This window comes from Scyliorhinus canicula, chromosome 1 (genome assembly GCF_902713615.1).
Source record: "Scyliorhinus canicula chromosome 1, sScyCan1.1, whole genome shotgun sequence".
Taxonomy (NCBI): Eukaryota; Metazoa; Chordata; class Chondrichthyes; order Carcharhiniformes; family Scyliorhinidae; genus Scyliorhinus; species Scyliorhinus canicula.
In genome coordinates this window covers 141,062,237-141,079,336 of record NC_052146.1, presented here as the reverse complement: position 1 = coordinate 141,079,336, position 17,100 = coordinate 141,062,237, and the positions used below count along the sequence as shown (strand labels likewise).

Sequence of the window (17,100 nt, the reverse complement as noted above, 5' to 3'; positions counted from 1 at the left end):
CGGGGTCAGCAGGAGTCAGCTGACTTGCGGGAGTACAATGGAGGGAGCAACACAGCTAGGGGGGGTCCTAGCTTGGGGGGGGTGGGGGGGGAGGTTTGCTCTGCTGGAATGGCCAAGAAGGAGCTGGAGTATGTGGAGGGGGTCGGGATGGGGGTCTGCCACTGTGGGGAACGGGCTGAGCGGGGGACACGGGCACATGGCGGGCTGAGGAAGGGTAATGGCTAGTCGGCGGGGGAGAGGGGCAGGGAGCCCCCTGATCCGGCTGATAACCTGGAATGTGAGGGGACTGAATGGGCCGGTCAAACGGGCCCACGTGTTTGCGCACCTGAAGGGGCTGAAGGCAGAGGTGGCCATGCTTCAGGAGACGCACCTGAAGGTGGCGGATCAGGTTAGATTGAGGAAGGGATGGATAGGCCAGGTGTTTCATTCGGGGCTGGATGCAAATAATCGGGGGGTGGCGATCCTGGTGGGGAAGAGGGTGTCGTTTGAGGCGTGAATGTGGTGGCAGACAGCGGTGGGAGGTATGTGATGGTAAGCGGTAAGCTGCAGGGGGAGCGGGTGGTGCTGGTCAATGTATACGCCCCGAATTGGGATGATGCGGGTTTCATGCGGCGCATGTTGGGCCGGATTCCAGATTTGGAGGCGGGGGGCCTGATAATGGGGAGGGATTTTAACATGGTGCGGCGGCTAAGGTGTTGAGGGGGTTTATGGACCAGATGGGAGGGGTGGATCCATGGAGGTTTGCGAGGCCGAGGGCCAGGGAATTTTCATACTTCTCCCATGTGCATAAGGCCTATTCCCGGATTGATTTTTTCGTTATGAGTAGGGCGCTGATTGCGAGGGTGGAGGATGCTGAGTATTCGGCGATCGCCATCTCTGACCATGCCCCGCACTGGGTGGACCTCGAGCTGGGGGAGGAGAGGGACCAGTGCCCACTTTGGCGCTTGGAGGTGGGGCTGCTGGCGGACGAGGAGGTGGGCGGGCGGGTTCGAGGATGTATCGAGAGGTATCTGGAGGCCAATGACAATGGGGAGGTCCGGCTGGGGACGGTCTGGGAGGCGCTGAAGGCGGTGGTTAGGTGGGAGTTGATCTCCATTCGAGCCCACAGGGAGAGGAAAGAACAGAGAGAGAGGGAGAGACTGGTGGGGGAGATGGTGAGGGTCAACAGGAGATACAGGGAGGCTCCGGAGGAGGGATTGCTGAGGGAGCGGCGTAGTCTCCAGACTGAGTTCGACTTGCTAACCACCAGAAAGGCGGAAGTTCAGTGGAGGAAGGCACAGGGAGCGGTGTATGAATATGGGGAGAAGGCGAGCAGGATGCTGGCACACCAGCTCCGTAAGCGGGATGCGGCCAGGGAGATTGGTGGAGTTAAGGATAGGGGAGGGAATGTGGTGCGTAGGGGGGTAGACATTAATGGGGTCTTCAGGGACTTTTATGAGGAACTGTATCGGTCCGAACCCCCAGCGGAGGAGGGGGGATGGGGGGCTTCTTGGACCGGTTGAGATTCCCGAGGGTGGAGGAGGGACAGGTGGAGGGACTGGGGGCGCCGGTTGAGCTGGAGGAGCTGGTCAAAGGGATAGTGAGCATGCAGTCGGGGAAGGTGCCGGGGCCGGATGGGTTCCCGGTCGAATTCTATAAGACGTAAGCAGACCTGCTGGGCCCTCTGTTGGTTAGGACCTTCAACGAGGCAAGGGAGGGGGGGGCTTTGCCCCCGACGATGTCTCGGGCGCTGATTTCCTTGATCCTTAAGCGGGACAAGGATCCCCTGCAGGGTGGATCATGCAGGCCGATCTCACTCTTAAATGTAGACGCCAAGCTGTTGGCGAAGATCTTAGCCATGAGGATAGAGGACTGCGTCCCGCAGGTTATTCATGAGGATCAAACGGGGTTCGTGAAGGGGAGGCAGCTGAACACTAACATACGGAGGCTCTTGAATGTTATAATGATGCCGGCGGTAGAAGGGGAGGCGGAGATAGTGGTGGCGTTGGACGCGGAGAAGGCCTTTGATAGGGTTGAGTGGGGGTACTTGTGGGAGGTGTTAGAGAGGTTTGGGTTTGGGGAGAGGTTTGTCAGGTGGGTGAGGCTGTTATATGAGGCCCCGATGGCGAGCGTGGCCACGAATAGGAGGAGGTCGGAGTATTTTCGGTTATACCGAGGGACGAGGCAGGGGTGTCCCTTGTCCCCCCTGCTTTTTGCGCTGGCAATTGAACCCCTGGCCATGGCGCTGAGGGAGTCGAGGGATTGGAGGGGGCTGGTGAGAGGTGGGGAGGAACACCGAGTGTCGCTCTAAGCGGATGACCTATTGTTGTATGTGGCGGACCCGGTGGGGGGAATGCCGGAGGTGATGAGGATTCTCAGGGAATTTGGGGATTTCTCAGGCAACAAGCTCAACTTGGGGAAGAGCGAGCTGTTCGTTGTACACCCGGGGGACCAGGAGGGGGGGATTGGTAGGCTCCCACTAAAAAGGGCGGAGAGGAGCTTCAGGTACTTGGGGGTCCAGGTGGCCAGGAGCTGGGGGGGCCTTGCATAAGCTTAACCTCATGAGGTTGGTGGAGCAAATGGAGGAGGAGTTTAAGAGGTGGGGCATGCTGCCGCTGTCTCTGGCGGGTAGGGTGCAATCAGTCAAGATGACGGTGCTCCCGAGATTTCTGTTCCTGTTCCAGTGCCTCCCCATCCTTATCCCGAAGGCCTTCTTCAGGCGGGTTAACAGGAGCATTACGGGGTTTGTGTGGGCGCACAGGACCTCGAGGGTTGAAGGGTGTTCCTGGAGCAGGGCAGGGATAGTGGAGGGCTGGCGCTACCCAACCTCTGTGGGTAATATTGGGCTGCCAACGCAGCGATGGTGCGTAAGTGGGTAATGGACGGGGAAGGGGCAGCATGGAAGAGGATGGAGATGGCGTCCTGTGTGGGCACGAGCCTGGAGGCGCTGGTAACGGCGCCGCTGCCGCTCCCTCCAACGAGGTATACCACAAGCCCGGTGGTGGCAGCTAACCTCAAAATTTGGTGGCAATGGAGATGGCACAGGAGGGAGGTGGGGGCCTCGATGGGGTCCCCGATATGGGGGAACCACCGGTTTATAGAACAGTACAGCACAGAACAGGCCCTTCGGCCCTCGATGTTGTGCCGAGCAATGATCACCCTACTCAAACCCACGTATCCACCCTATACCCGTAACCCAACAACCCCCCCTTTAACCTTACTTTTTAGGACACTACGGGCAATTTAGCATGGCCAATCCACCTAACCCGCACATCTTTGGACTGTGGGAGGAAACCGGAGCACCCGGAGGAAACCCACGCACACACGGGGAGGACGTGCAGACTCTGCACAGACAGTGACCCAGCCGGGAATCGAACTTGGGACCCTGGAGCTGTGAAGCATTTATGCTAACCACCATGCTACCGTGCTGCCCCCTTTGTCCCGGGGAGAATTGAAGGCGGGTTCCTGAGTTGGCACAGGGCAGGTGTTAGGGGGTTGAGAGACCTGTTCGTAGACGGGAAGTTTGCGAGCCTGGTGAGCAGGAAGGGAAGTTTGGGCTTCCCCCCCGGGAACACCTTTAGGTACATGCAGGTAAGGGTGTTTGTCAGGTGGCAGGTGGCGGAGTTCCCTCTGTTGCCGGCGTGTGGGGTCCAGGACAGGGTGCTCTCGGGGTGTGGGTTGGAGAGGGGAGGATCTCGGCAACGTACCAAGTGATGCAGGAGGTAGACGATGCCTCAGTGGAGGAGCTGAAGGGAAAATGGGAGGAGGAGCTGGGTGAGGAGATTGAGAAGGGGGCGTGGGCGGACGCCCTAGGGAGGGTGAACTCCTCCTCTTCTTGTGCGAGACAGCCTCATACAGTTTAAGGTGCTGCAGTGGGCTCACATGACCGGGACAAGGATGAGCCGGTTTTTTGGGAACGAGGACAGGTGTATTAGGTGCTCAGAGAGCCCAGCAAACAATGCCCATATGTTCTGGGCATGCCCAGCGCTGGGGGAATTTTGGAAGGGCGTAGCAAGGACGGTGTTGAGGGTTGTAGGATCCAGGGTCAAACCGGGCTGGGGGCTCGCAATATTTGGAGTTGCAGAGGAGCCGGGAGTGCAGGAGGCGAAAGAGGCCAGCATTCTGGCCTTTGCGTCCCTAGTAGCCTGGCGGAGGATTCTTCTTCAGTGGAAGGATGCGAGACCACCAAGCGTGGAGCCTGGATCAACGATATGGCGGGGTTTATTAAATTGGAGAGGGTGAAATTTGCCCTCAGGGGGTCAGTGCAGGGTTCTTCAAGAGGTGGCAACCATTCCTAGATTTCCTGGCAGAACGGTAGAAAAAGGCCAGCAGCAGCAGCAACCCAGGGGGGATGGGGGGAGAGGGGGGGCGACGTTTTCTTTGTTTTGGGCTGAAGGGACGTGTATATTTGTTCATTGCTAACGATGGGCGTTAATTTATTTTTCTTTTTTGTATACATGAGGGGGGGGGGGGGGGGGTTTGTTCTTTCTTTTCTTGATATTTTTTGTTATTGATATTTTGTGAAAATTTGAATAAAAATTATTTATAAAAAAAAGTATTGCATTGTCTCTTGTTTTTCTTCTTGCCGAACATGAAACAAAGACAGAGAACCAAATATAGGCCTCGAGTCACAGCCACCTGGACAGCTGCTGAGGAGGAGGTGCAGGAAATAAATTGGATTTCAGCATGCCTGGCTACGAGTGATCGAGAGTTGAGGATCTCCCAACTACCTGGTGACAGAACTAAATATCACACAGTCACATGGAGTACAAGACTCATGTGGACTCTTTTTTTAATTTAGTGTACCCAATTAATTTTTTCCAATTAAGGGGCAATTTAGCACGGCCAATCCACCTAACCTGCACATCTTTGTGTTGTGGGGGCGAAACCCACGCAAACACGGGGAGAATGTGCAAACTCCACACGGACAGTGACCCAGAGCTGGGATCGAACCTGGGACCTCGGCGCCGTGAGGCTGCAGGGCTAACCACTCGTGGAGTTGATGACAGCAGCCACTGAAATATGATGATCGGTACACAGTGATGCAGAACCCTCTCATCCTGTCAGTTCTAATTCATCTCTTTCATCTTCCAACAGGTCATTCATAGAATCATAGAATTTACAGTGCAGAACAAGGCCATTTGGCCCATTGAATCTGCACCAGCCCTTGGAAAGAGCACCCTACTTAAGCCCACACCTCCACCTTACCCCCTTAACCCAGTAACCCCATCTAACCTTTTTGGACACTAAAGGCAATTTAGCATGGCCAATCCCCCTAATCTGCACATCTTTGGACTGTGGGAGGAAACCGGAGCACCCGGAGGAAACCCACGCAGACTCGGGGAGAAAATGTAAACTCCACACAAACAGTCACCCGAGGCCAGAATTGAACCCGGGACCCTGTAGCTGTGAGGCAGCAATGTTCACCATTGTGCCATCATTCAAATGTTCCTAAGGAGGTGGTGCCAGAGGAGCAGCAAGACGCCTCAAAGGAGCTCACTTATTTGGAGCAAACACCTTCACATGACTCTTGCACACCCTCCACCAGCTCAGATACCACTAGCTCAATAGGGCATCAAAGACAGGTCACATGTCATCTCAGTTGAACAGGAAAGGGCATTGGAGACAGGGACCTTTAGAAGGTCGCTTCAGACTCAATGGTTGAATGGCCTACTTCTGCACAGCCGGGATTCTAGGTTGAGGCTTTCAATCTGCTGAGAAAGAGGTTGATCCTGGAGCAGCAACAGAAAATGTGTGAGTTTCCGTCAACCTTTCCAGAGGCAGTGCACACAATTAGAGAGAGATTGGAGAGGCCCATCTCGGCTTGAGTACCAAGATGTCTCAGGCCTTTGTGTTGATGTCCATGTTTACAAAAACTGCGGCCATTTGAATGGAACACAGATGTGGCAGTCCAACGAGTACACACTTGGCCTCACCAACGGACTGGACACTCAGACTGCCACCTTAAACAGGATGAAGGAAAGCTCGCCTTAACCATTCAATGCCTCACTGAAGTGCAGCGAAATGTCCTCCGGCTTTTGATTAGCAGGGAAGTGTGGTTGGGCCGTGAGAGGGAAAATGGAAAAAGGGCATATGGAAGTGGAAATTTATATTGTGAACAGCTGGGGTCCCATCACTGAACCCTGCGACACCCCACTAGTCACTATAGTCACTATGATCCTGACCGAAGCTGGAGAGGTATTGGAGGATGGTGGTTAGTCCATTCTCGGGGGTATTACATGTGGATGTGGAGCCTGGTCCCCTGGAAGCCATATTCGGGGTGTTGGACTGGCTCGAGCTACAGGCAGGTGCGGGGGCAGATGTTTTAGCCTTCACCTTGCTGATCACGCATAGACAGGTCTTGTTGGAATGGAGGTGAGCTTCTCCACCCGGTGCCTCGGCGTGTCGGGGGGACCTACTGGAATTATTGACCCTAGATCCGGTGAGGTTTGAGCTGGGTGGGTGGGGGGGGGGGGGGGGGGTGAATAAGGGGTTCTACAGTTGTTGGGATTTGTTCATCTTGAACTTTTGGGATTTGATTTCCATTGACTGCTGGGGGGGGGGGGGGGGGGGGGGGGGTTGTACGTTTGCCGTTGTTTTTGTATTGTGAAAATGCTGAACATTCGTCAAATAAAAATATTTTTAAAAAAGAAGTGGAAAAAGTTGGCAATGTAACAGGCTTTGAACAAGTCCAGTGGCAGTGAAAAGAGGGTGGAGAAGAAAGAATTAAAGTAAAGGGAAGGGGTCTGTCATCAGGTTACGGCAGAAGAGATTAACGTCAAAAGGGATGATGGTGCAAGGTCAAGGATGATGGTAACACAAGCAAAGAAAGAATAGATGGGTCCAGAAGAGGTGTAAATGTGAAAAGCAATATCATCAATAGCTGCTGTTCAAAAACAATAAAATCCAAACGAAAAAACAAAATGGAGGCAGAGGTTATGCTCTGAAATTGCTGCAATGTTGAATCCAGAGCACTGTATAGTGCCTATAAACAAAAGTTATAAAGCTGTTATTCAAGCTGTGTTCACATTGCCAGCAGTAAATACAGGTAAATCATTCACCTGGCAGGGGCCTTGGATGGTGAGAAGGGAGGAGATAAAAGAGCAAAGGGTGTTACAATGCCTGTACTTGCATGGAAAGCTGCCATAGGAAAGGGAAGGAATGTGGGGGCTTGATTGATGAATGAACCAGAGTCTCATGGAGGAAATGATCCCTCCTGAATGCAGCAAGTGGAGAGGAGGCGAAGAAGTTTTGGGTGGTGGCAACATGCCAGAGGTGTTTCATTGATGACAATATCAGTGCCATTGCCTGCTCTTGCCCAGAACTGGAAAATGTCATTAACTCGGTGTTATAACCCCAGCGGAGGTCACGGGATAGGAACCATCAGGTTTCCTCCAGAGAATATGAACTTCCCTGGTAAAGGAGCGGGGCTTGTCCTTTAACAGGTGTAGCCCCTCTTCCATAAGAACCCCAACCTGGGTGCGGGCCGGGAAAGGAGACCCTCCAGGAGGTGGGGGGAGGGGAGAGGGTGTGCGGGTAATTTGACTGTAAGTAATAATAAACCTCTTTGTGTTCTAACTTACGGCTTATGCATGGCTGCTTACCTTGGGTCTAACAGTCTTCTTCCAACTTCCAGCCATTATAATTCTCTGTTCTATTTCTACTCTGGATTCTCTGTCCATGGCCTCCTACACTCTTCCAATGAAGCTCAAAGCAAGCTGGTGGAACAACAGCCTATCTTTGGATTAGGCACCTTATAGCGTTCTGGATTTGTGTTGAAAATTTCAGCATTCTGGATTCCAGTTCAACAATTTCATGAGATGACCTCTGCCCCCTTTTTTCGGTTTTGTTGTTTTTGAATGGCAGCTGATGGTGATGAAACTGATTTGCCCGTTTACACTTTCTCGAGTCCCACCTTTTGTTTCTTTGCTTGGCCCATTACCATCTCCTTTTACCTTACACCATCATCCCTTTAGGCATTTGATCTCTCCTGCCTTCCACCCTGTGACACACCTTCCTTTTTAATTTTCTTTCCTTCCATCTCCGTTTCCTTGCTTCTGCACTTGCTTATAGCCTGGTACATTTCTGACTTATTCTAGTTTTGACAAAGATCGGCAACCTGAAACGTTAACTCTGTTTCTCTCTCCACAGTTGCTACTAAACCTGCTGAGTATTTCCAGCATTTTCTGTATTCACTTGGATGTTTAACACTGTCAGATCTCAGTTCCACTTTCATAAACCATTAACTTCATTGCAAAACTCCAACATTCCACCCTTCTCATTTTTGCATGCTGCTTGCAAAGTGATCTTCTGCCTTGTAAAGAATGGATGATCCTTCTTGGCTTCCTTCATTACAGATACCAGTCCTCAACCAAATCAATTCAATCCATGTGACATTATGACTATTGCCCCAGAACTACTTGTGAACATAGCCAAACTATTTCAGCGCAGCTGCAACACTGGCATCTACCCAGCAATGTGAGAAATTCTCTAGGTATGTCTTACCACAGAAAGCAGGCCAAAAATGCAATATTTTCATTAGATTTGAGAAAATTACCATTTTATGGATAATGTTACGAATATCGAGAGAATAATTGCATGATTGGAGGGCAGCACGGTAGCACAGTGGTTAGCACAGTTGCTTCACAGCCCCAGGTTCGATTCCCAGCTTGGGTCACTGGGCAGAGTCTGCACATTCTCCCCGTGTGTGGGGTTTCTCCGGGTGCTCCGGTTTCCTCCCGCAGTCCAAAGATGTGCAGGTTAGGTGGATTGGCCATGCTAAATTGTCCTTAGTGTCCAAAACATTTAGGTGGGGTTACCGGGTTACGGGGATAGGGTGGAGGTGTGGGTTTGGGTAGGGTGCTCTTTCCAAGGGCCGGTGCAGAATCGATGGGCCGAATGGCCTCCTTCTCCACTGTAATTTCTATGATTCAAATTTCTTGACAAGTATATTATGATTCAATGGATTCTATAAACGCCATTGGCTCATCCATAATAGAACAAAACGGACAGAGAACCATTAGTATGTGTTGGGATGCTCTCAGAGGCTTAAAGTTAAATGAGCAGAGGAGGAGGAGGATGATGAAGAGATGAACAAATTTTCCAACCTCTAAGCGATGAACAAAACCAACAGAACCCTGAACTGCACAACCAAAGCTGCAGAATACAAATCAGCGGACTATCATGCTCAAATTGTACAGGGTTCTGATTGGGCCACATCTTGAGTATGGTGGCATGCTCTGGTCAACAAGGCACAACGCTGACATCTAAATCTTGGAGAAAATTCAGGGCAGAGCCAAGAGGCTGAACCTGACTATAAGAAGATTGAAGTCTGCAAAGACATTATGGAGTAACTTGGGCTTTTCAGCCCTGCAACAGAAGTGATAATATGAGAAATTGAAGAGTAAGTGAAAATTAAACCTGGGAAATGATTTCAAGCCAGACTGAGCCATAGCGCTGGGGACCATGAATATAAGATAGTCACTAATAAATTCCTAATAAGGCGAAACTTCTTTACCCAGAGTGGTTTGAAGGTAGAGCTTGTATGTAGTTTTTTTAAATATAAATTTAGAGTACCCAATTAATTTTTTCCAATTTAGCGTGTTCAATCCTTGCACATCTTTGGGTTGTGGGGGCGAAACCCACGCAAACACGGGGAGAATGTGCAAACTCCACACGGACAGTGACCCAGAGCCGGGATCGAACCTGGGACCTCAGCGCCGTGAGACTGCAGTGCTAACCTACTGAGCCACCGTGCTGCCCAGCTTGTATGTAGTTAAGTTGAATGGCCTAGATAAGAAGCTAGGTAAGTACACGAGGGAGAAAGGAATCAGATAGGTTTAGATAAAGTAGAATATACTGGCATAAATGTCAATGTAGACCCAGATGGGTCAAATGATTTGTTTCCATACTGTAAAATCTATGTAAAAAAACCCTGCCATGGAGGTGACCTATCTAGTCGTATTATCCCAAAGGATACTGCCTCCTATTCAATATCAAACATTTACTCATTGTCTGATGATATTTATTTACATCAACTACATTTGTATCTGAAGAAAATGTATAATTCTAGATCCCAAACTAGAGTAAAGCCTGTATTTATCATAAGAGGATGGTGTGAGGAGATGGCATTTGAAACTCGTAGCTGAATCAAATGAACATCTAATGTGGCAGAGAAATACTGTACCATGTACGTCAGGAACATTTAGACCTCAAATTGAAACATTTTGTTGTGTATTCTCCACACATACAGACGACATGTTGATAGTATTTAACACATAATATAACAGAATGAGTTCTGAGCTATTTGAAAATATACATTGTATTCCCAAACTCTTCCCCAATGATGGGGCCCCATGGAGTAATTTAATAATAATAATAATAATAATCACTTATTGTCACAAGTAGGCTTCAGTGAAGTTACTGTGAAAAGCCACTAGTCGCCACATTCCGGCGCCTGTTCGCGGAAGCTGGGACGGGAATTGAACCTGCGCTGCTGGCTGTGTTCTGCATTACAAGCCAGCGATTTAGCCCACTGTTTAATGAATTTTACAAATACCCCATTAAACATGGAAATACTTAATACGTTTTTTTGTGTGATTCCATCATTGAACATGGTAAGTTGGAGAACATTTTCACTTTCTTATTTGCCTCTCATGGTTGTTAGTTCTTTCTGCCTTTCCTCTTCAGCTTCTGCCTCTCTTTTCTTGTCCTTGGCTTATCTGTCCATAACTCATCTTTTTGTTCCTTTGGATGGGAGCTGATGGTATGTTACACTAATCAATTTGAGTTTGAAATTATTCGGAAAATGTGACACTTGGACATCATCCTTCCCTCATCACTTGTGACTTTTCCTATCCAATATCTTTTCCTTTACACTGAGTCGAACAATTACTCCAACATTACTCCCCACAGGCTACCAATTAAATTCCTTTATACTCGGTTTGTGTTTTGAAATGCAACAGGGCTACTTGTTCTATCTGGCTTGCTGTAGTCGTGTGACCTCTGTCATGAGGGAAGTTCTCTGCAAGCTTCCATTTGAGATCAGTTCACTAAAGACCATGAGAAAACATGCCTGACTTTGAACATAGTATGAATGGGAAAACAATAGAGTTTTGAAACCTTGGAAATATCACAGAGAAGACAGCTCAGAAAGGCACACAGAAATGTTCAAAACTGCTTTAAAAAAAGGACAAGGAATCATCAAGAAATGAAGTAAATCTAGCACAGATGGACACAAGGCAGTTCTTGAGTGGAGAAACACACTGATGGAAAGTAAACCAGTCCAAAGACTAACGTCACACCGCATCTGAACTACTCTTGCAATAACAAAAAAGCTACTGAAACCAAAAGTAGTAACATGTGCTAAAATCAAGGAGAAATGACGGAAAGCCAAATTTTATTTTGACAAGACTGCCAGATCATTGCTAGAGCTGAACATTGGAGAACCAGTCAAGCCTTCAATTCTTTCTACAGGACTCGGCCCATGTGGAAACCTTGGACATGCAGAGAGATACAGTCACCTCAATCGTACATGGTGGAAGTGAACAACCCAATATATTAGTCCAACCACATGCACATACGAACAACTAGCAAAGTTGTTCCTTCACTGCAGTTGGCCAGTCAGGAAGATGAAATCTCACCAGCTGTACAGAGCACAGAATGGCCATCACTTCCAGAGGTCTACCAGTTCCCAACAACAGAAATGGAACAACAATTGTTACCATGGCAACAAATGCCACAAGAACACCATTCTCAGGATAAGGAACGTCACTCAGATGAACAGCCAATGGCAATGTGTCCATATGACATTAACAGTCCTGCACAATTTAAAGTCAATTTGCTGAATTCTCCGCCTCCACAGCCGAGTGTTTCACGGCGGTGAGCCTTCGCTTACAGCAGGATTCTCCGTTGCACCACTGGCCAATGGGATTTTCCATTGTAGTCACCCCACGCCGCAGGGAAATCCACGGGTGAGGGTGTGCTGCTGGTGGAACGGAGAATCCTTCCTGCGGAGAATTCACCCCAACGTACGCAATGTTGGTGGAGAGACTGACTAGTAGACCAAACAGTTGCTAATGTTAGGAAAGAATTAATGTTCCCCAGTGCTTAAGTTAGAATTGGAGCTTTAATTGTTTAATAGACCACATTTATTGTTTAATAGACTTCCCGCACATATAAAGGGGGGATACAGGTGCCACTGTGGAGTGTTGGGAAAAGTGATAGTTGAACACAATAAACTCGGAGTCGAAGGAATCAAGACTTGCTTTCTAGTTCCTATTGTCGTGTTACCATCGGAACTTAACAGCTAATGCATGTGTTTTGTGGTTAACTTGTGTAACTCACAGTCACACAGGAAAATATGTCTTCTGTTCATTAGGAAAAGGAGGATTGTTTGGATATTCTGTTAATTACGAAAAGGGTCTTTTAGGTTTTGAAATGCAACAGTACTACATGTCCCATCTGGCTTACTGCAGTTATGTGACCTCTGCCATGAAGAAAGCTTTTTCTGAGCTGCCATTTTAGATCAGTTCAATAAAGACCAACAATGAGAAAGCACTACTGACTTTGAACACAAAACATACTCCTTCTTTGTTGGTCTCTGTTATCAGTCACATCACTCTTAACTCTCCTACCACACTTCAACATTCCCTTTCGATCTCCGTAGAAACCCCTCACCATTAGCAAGTTGCCCTCCTACCCCTTCTGATCTATTCCCCTCAAAAGAGTTTGCTTTCAAAATTCCACTTGTTTTCTGAAATTAAATTACTGGGAGGAAAGAAACTGCCATTCTGCATTTCTATCTGCATCTCTCTTTTCCCTATCTTAATTAAAAATCAGCGACAAACATTTCGGAGAATTAACAACTCCTGTCTTTTGCAATTCTTTTTGAGAGGAAAAAAACAGCTTTTTAAAATCCGAGTGTGTTTCTCTCTGTTCTTGTTTTGATATCATTCCACAACACTAGCACAGCTCCCTTAAGTTGATCAAGTGGCCAGCACTTGCACATTAAGTTGACAATAAACAAAGGTAATGCTAAAACTGTACAAATCATTGGTTTCTTGCAGGCAGAACATGTGCACTGTTGACTGTCCGTGCCTTTGCTGAGGGTATTGAAGAGATTCACTCAGATTATACCATTAATGAAAGGTTTTCGCTATCAGGAGAGACTCGGGAAATTGTGACTCTTCTCATTGGGACAGAGAGAGCTTCGAAGTTAGAAGTGTACAAAATTATAAAGGATTTTGCTAAGGACAGAATATGTTCTATTTTTCAGTAATTCAATAACTAGAGGTTATTAAGACTTAAGATCACCACTAAAAGAACAAAGGGAGAAGTTATGAGAATTTATTTTGCCTACAGGCTTGTTGCAACTTGGAATGATGATGAAACAGAATCCATAACACTGCTTAAATGGAGTGGCAAAATATTGAAAAATAGTAATTTGAAAGAATATGGAGAAAAGACAGAAGATTGGAACTATGAATAACTCTTCCAAATGCATGTACAGGAGTGATGAACCGAATAGCCTTCTTTAAAATTCGATGAATCTATTTTAGCACAAAAGACATCACTGCCAAGCCCCTCTCGATATTATAAATATAACATAGAATCTGTACAAAATGCATGCTGCCAGAATGCCTCTGATCAGCAAGTTTAAAGAATAAAACATGATAATCCGGGATAACTGATGCATTTTAGTTTGTGTGCAGACATCTTGGTTTCTAACCTTCAAGCATTGAGGAAATTTGAGACAACCTTTTATAGGTTTATTTTCCATTCCTTTTCATCCCCTAGAGCTTTGCATTAGTCATCCATTATTATAATACACACATGCCATGTCCCTTTTAGAAGGCCTACTGTCCATCTCTGAACGGTCTGAGACCAGAATGCGGTTTAAGGATCATTCAGCACCACAGTATTTGAAAAATGAATAACAGTTCTTTTTTTCCTTTATCTTTTTTGTCAGTTTTTCTTTCAGTACAACCTATTAAATTTCTGTACCTGCAGTCCATGACATGAACATGTCAAGAAAGGCCTCTTCCTGACTTAATTATTTAAAAAAACACCACTGCAGCTGTTAACAATGTAAGAAAACACACATGAAGCATTACAGTGCATTTAGTTTTAACATCTGATCCTGAAAGATTGCAGCACACATGCTTGATGCTTACCCTGTTGTTTCAACCCACACACAGTGAAGCCAGGCATCCAAGCTGACATAGAACTAATCACCCAAAGAATCCCACAATGCAGTAGGGGTGCTGTAAACTGGGTTACTGCAAATGCTGAAAAAGCAGGGACTCTCATTATACATCTCAGGATGTAAGAGCATGATCCTTTTAAACGGCTAATGCAATGCCTTTTGATTATTTCTTTTTTGTGATAATGAACAAGGAAATTTAAAATTCTAATCTTTCCAAGGCTGTAAAGCAAGAATTTAACAAAATTTAAAGGATGGAAAAGGAAATTAAAATGGCCAGATGCATCTTTGCGAATGATTTATTTGGACTGGGCACTTTATTTTTTTCTCCCTGTTTTTGCGCCTGCCCTGTCCTCACTGCTACATCTGACATCCTCCTTTAAGCCAAGAATGGAATAATCTGACTGGAAGACCTTTTCAGTGTTACATGAAGCACCTTCCACAGTTACCTTATGTGTTGGATTTATTTAGGCAATACTGATGCAAAAGAATGCATATATTTTGGTTTGTCACACAAATTGGTATGTTTGATTTTACATATTTAATTTCTTCCCTGCACCCTTATAAGTGACCTTTGCGTCATGTACTGTGACATCAAAAGCAAAAATATTGACTGATTTTGACGTAATTTATGTCATTGACTTGTGTGCATGAAAACAAACAAAAATGGTTTGCCAAAGACTGTCTCAAGAACATAGCACCTTTTAAGTAATATTCAAACAGAAAAAAGAAGCGCCCGATAGTTGAATTGTAATATGCCTTTGAGTTTATTATTCTTCTGTATTATTTGTCCCAATACCAAATATGACACTAATAGCGTTCATAATGAGATTCACCCTGTCTGACACGTTTGGAAAAGGGGAATCTGCCGAAAGATGCCAGTCAGATGGACTGTGCCCATCCAGTGATGCCCACTCAGCTCCGTCTGCACAAAGAGCTGAATATACTTCACTATTAGTTAGTTAGTCCATACTTGGAGTATAGTGTTCAATGGTCGCCACACTACCAGAAGGATGTGGAGACTTTAGAGAGGGTGCAAAAGAGATTTACCAGGATGTTGCCAAGTATGGGGGGCATTAGCTATGAGGAGAGGTGGAATAAACTTGGTTTGTTCTCACTGGAACGAAGGAGGTTGAGGGGCGACTTGATAGAGGGCTACAAAATTATGAGGGGCATAGACAGAGTGGATAGTCAGAGACTTTTTCCCAGGGTAGAGGGGTCAATTACTAGCGAAATAGGTTTAAGGCACGAGGGGCAAGGTTTAGAGGAGATGTACGAGGTAAGTTTTTTACACAGAGGGTAGTGGGTGCCTGGAACTCGCTGCCGGAGGAGGTGGTGGAAACAAGGACGATTGTGACGTTTCAGGGGCATCTTGACAAATACATCAGTAGGATAGTAATAGAGGGGTAGGATAGTAATAGAGGGATACGGACCCCAGAAGCGTAGAAGATTTTAGTTTAGATGGACAGCATGGTCGGCGGAGGCTTGGAGGGCTGAAGGGCCCCTTCCTATGCTGTACTTTGTTCTTTGTTCTGATCGATGGTTAGTACAGATAGTAGAATGTTTTCCCAAAGGACAGCAGATATGAATTACACCACAAAGATTTGTGAATATCTGATTAACTGTAGTGTAGGATGTCACCTCAGAAGCACCCAATCACATTGGCATGCCTTCATTAGCACTGCATGACCAACAGTGTCACTCGGAGGAGGGCGGGATGGTGGTGGGACGGGCATTTTCCCTATTTTACAAAACCCCTCCCCACTGTGGGAAAAACGCCTACCAGGAGCATGTAAAATTCAGCCCACGTTTGTTTGTAATTTATGCTCATTTATACTCAGCACAGCACCACAACAGAATTCCAATTGGTGACTTTCTCCTTAGAGTTCTAAAACAGGCACAATGAGCTTCCTAATGTCTTTAGCCTATTCTGACTCAAAAAATATTGAGAGTAAAAAATAATTTCAGCATCAGAGAAATTGAGCAGCCGCTGGTGAAAGGAGTAATAATGCCCTCCAGAAAGTCCCTGTAGAAGGAGACAGGCAGCCAAAAGTCAGGACTTTCCTCCCTTTTTTTTCTTGTTCATGGGATATTGCCATCACTGGCTGGGCCAGCATTTATTGCCTATCCCTTATTACCCTTGAACTGAGTGCCCATTTCAGAGGAAGATGGCGAGATCTAGGATGGACAACATATTGACAAACTGGGGACTTCCGGTGACAGCCATGTGCTGATCAGTCACACACAGGGTAGCCCCTGCTTGAAGGTTTTGGTGTTGGCCTGTTCTGCCCGATTAATGAACTGTTTGGTTGGAAGGCTTGTGGAATGAGTGGTGGGAGTTCACAGTGGTGGGAGGGGGGCATGTGAAGGAAGGGTTGTGGGGAGTTGGAGGTAGATGTGGTTGAAGGGAGGGTTGGGAGCAGTGGAAGTTCACATGGGGGCGGAAATGCCTCAGGTGGGCTGGGCGGGGGCATTGTTGTCAACTCACCCGTGCGGCCCGGTGTAGATCGTTGACCTTCTTGCGACACTGGAGGCCAGTCCTCCTGGTCACACTCCCCAAGCTCACAGCCACCGCCAACTCATCCCAGGTGGCACTGGCTGTCCTGTGGCTCACCCTCCGGGACCCTTCGGAGAACAGGATATCACTCCTGGTCTCCACCGTATCGAAGAGCCTCCCCAGGTCAGCATTCCCAAATCTTGGCGTCGATCGTCTCGGCACCATGATTGCGAGCTGAAAGGGGCTGGTTGTGCAAGTGCTGCTTATGTACTACTAGACCTTGTTGCCGGGGGTGGGGGCTGGCAAGCACGGTCTCAGTGAATCAGCTGGGGTGCCTTCATTTGCAGCAAACATTCTATTGCTAGTAAATGTTTATGCTTCTAATTGGGATGATGGGGAATTTGTTAAGCAGATGGTTGCA

The 17,100-nt window shown here is 47.3% G+C and overlaps 1 protein-coding gene across 4 annotated transcripts in view; it reads right to left on the bottom strand.

The window, feature by feature from the left end:
• Window positions 1-14,205, bottom strand: part of LOC119968075 (zinc finger MYM-type protein 4-like) — a 385,591-nt gene extending 371,386 nt beyond the window's left edge. For 3 of the 4 annotated variants that reach the window (XM_038801166.1, XM_038801167.1, XM_038801169.1), the window contains exon 1: window positions 14,154-14,204. The gene's annotated coding sequence lies outside the window, so the exon portion shown is untranslated. Of the gene's footprint in view, window positions 1-14,153 lie in introns of all 4 variants that reach the window. The other variant, XM_038801168.1, reaches the window with a different exon arrangement.
• Between the last annotated feature and the right edge of the window lie 2,895 nt (window positions 14,206-17,100).